At 34.9% G+C, this 2,431-nt stretch overlaps 1 long non-coding RNA gene across 1 annotated transcript; it reads right to left on the bottom strand.

The window, feature by feature from the left end:
* Window positions 1-951: 951 nt before the first annotated feature.
* On the bottom strand, window positions 952-2,431 carry LOC125473103. Its single transcript, XR_007255015.1, has 2 exons — window positions 2,368-2,431; window positions 952-1,666 (listed from the first exon to the last, which is right to left on the bottom strand). It is a non-coding gene; the product is annotated as an uncharacterized LOC125473103 (long non-coding RNA).

Raw genomic sequence — 2,431 nt, 5'->3', positions numbered from 1 at the left:
AAGCCTTCTAGAAATAAGGTTTTTAGGCCCCCTTGCAGCTCCCTAACTGAATTCAAGCCTTCAAATTCGTCCATCCTCATGCCTCCATGCTTGCACTATCCAATCTTGGCCCAAAAATGCTCTAGAATGCTCCAAATTGCTTCTTTTTGCATACTTTGACACTAAAACCTGAAATTGCATGAAAATGACTTTAAACACTAAACTAACTAAGGAAAAACAACATAAATGCATGAGAACAAGCCAATTAAGTCGCATAAAAATGCTCCTATCATATATATGTATGAATGGTCCTGCCAGGAAGTCAATGCAAACATTTTCGTTATTTGATCACGAGTAAAGAATCTTCTGTAACTTGTTCAACAAAATCTTGATTATATTAATTAAGGTGACTACGATATTTAGAATCTTAACTTAATTATCAAACATTTAAACTGATTAAGGGGGCTGGTTTGGAAATACTTTCAAAATGACTGAAATAGCTTTTGGTGAAAATGTTTTTAGAACTAGTTTTTAGTAAAAATGCAGGTGAATTTTGGAAGTGTTTTTGGAACCAATTTTTTTTTTTCTTTCTAAAAAGGTTTTCTGTCATTTTAAAATCACTTTCAAATTAGCACTAAGATGGGATCTAGCTTGGTTTGTCATAATTGGTCTTTTATATTAGAAAAAAAAAGTTAGGAAATTAGCTAGAAAGAATATAAAGCTTTACAGGTTATATTCTACGTACAACTTGTGGAATTAAAGTTTCTAAAAAAATAAAAAAAATATGAATGAGAAATGGAAAAGTGCATAGCCAATTTGGATTGCTTTCCATGCACATGCATGTAGCAATGTCTAGGTGTAAAAGCTACTTAACTGATCGTTTTATCTACAAGAAATTGTTGAAAAAGCAGTTGTATCTACTCACTTTGTGTTGTTCTTCGTCAAAAGGTAAATTCAATTCAATTATCACACTAATTAGAAAGACGAAATGTTAATTAATTCGATAACATGCTCTTTGTTGTTGCACGTTTTAATCAACAATTTGAAGTGTGAAACAACGATATGTCCGCATTTTGTTCGGACTTTCATGATGCTGACCAAAACATACATCTAGCAGCAAAAGATTTACATTTCCAGCTACTGATTCTATCTGCTTTCTACTATAATATATATAATTATTTACATCTCAATCTAAAATCCGAAAATTGACAATAATTAAGAAAAAAAGAAGTGGAAAACCCTATGTGCTTATGGCAGCAAGGGCAACGCTCCTGATTTGTCCTTTTGAAATCAGACGACGTGGATCACAGTGTGTATGTGTTTGTATGTGTCACCAAAGTTGCATACATGGGGCCATAGCTTTGTTACGGCTCCGTTTCACACCCACATGCAAAGTTGTAACCTCCGATCGAATCGTGGGCCCCATTTTCTCCTACGTCCGCTTTCAGAAAAGTCAATATGTTTGGGCCCCCAACGTATTTCGAAATCAAACTGTTAGCCTATTACGTCAGATCTCCGATGAGATATCTCTAGTGTGAAATCTGCTGCAGAGATTCAAAATAGCGGCAGCCACCGCCAAGCCACCGCCATAACAGTGACGGCGAAAACGACGATGTTGGGCGTTGTATTACGTAAACTAGCTGAGACATCGGCCGCACCAGGGACAGTCCCATTCGACGACTTCACGCTGCAAAGTGCAAAACCCACCGTCAATATTTCACTCAAAAATCAGAAATAAATTTTTAAAACGATAAATAAATTAAAATAATGTAATTAAATAATTCAAAAAATGTTACATGTTGTGCCAGTTGCCTGCAATCATAAAGCATGGACGGTGCTTGTGGCGATGCATGTCAATTATTAAAACAAAAACGTGACAGCCATGTCTTAACATGTTTGACAATCCAAAAATGGTCGAATCTCAACCGATCTTGTAAAGTAAAAACAAAAATTTCACCAAATACTCATACAATTTCGCAACATTGGATCTTAATTGTGTTTTACTTTCGTAGTTCTTCGATAAGACTTTAATCACACGTAATAGGTTTAAAGTGACTTAAATAATATATTTCAAATTTTTTATCAAGCAGATTCGAACCTAAGACTAGCTCTATTACCCTAGACAATGATCATACTGTAATAGAACCAACTCATGCTTAACATGTCATGCAACGTTACAGCTAAACACAATGCAACTCAGACAAACGAACGTGATCATGAGATACAATCATTTAGTGGGTTATTCAAGACTAGTTAACCAAGAAGGGAAGGATCTCCTCTTTTTTTTTTTAACATAAATTATTTTTTATATTTACTTCAATTCGAACTGTCTATTTTTTAAGTTTCAGGTCATCTATCATCCTTAAAAAAATTAGTGAAAATGGTTACCTGGTCGAAGGAGCAGGGCAGAAAGTGATGATGTAATTGGCGGAAGCACAGGTGAAGGTGTAGA

The sequence above is a fragment of a genome, unplaced genomic scaffold (assembly GCF_019419815.1).
Source record: "Pyrus x bretschneideri cultivar Hongxiangsu unplaced genomic scaffold, Pyrus_bretschneideri_v1 Contig8, whole genome shotgun sequence".
NCBI classification, from domain to species: Eukaryota; Viridiplantae; Streptophyta; class Magnoliopsida; order Rosales; family Rosaceae; genus Pyrus; species Pyrus x bretschneideri.
The sequence above is the reverse complement of the archived record's forward strand: the minus strand, read 5'-3'. Positions and strand labels throughout refer to the sequence as shown.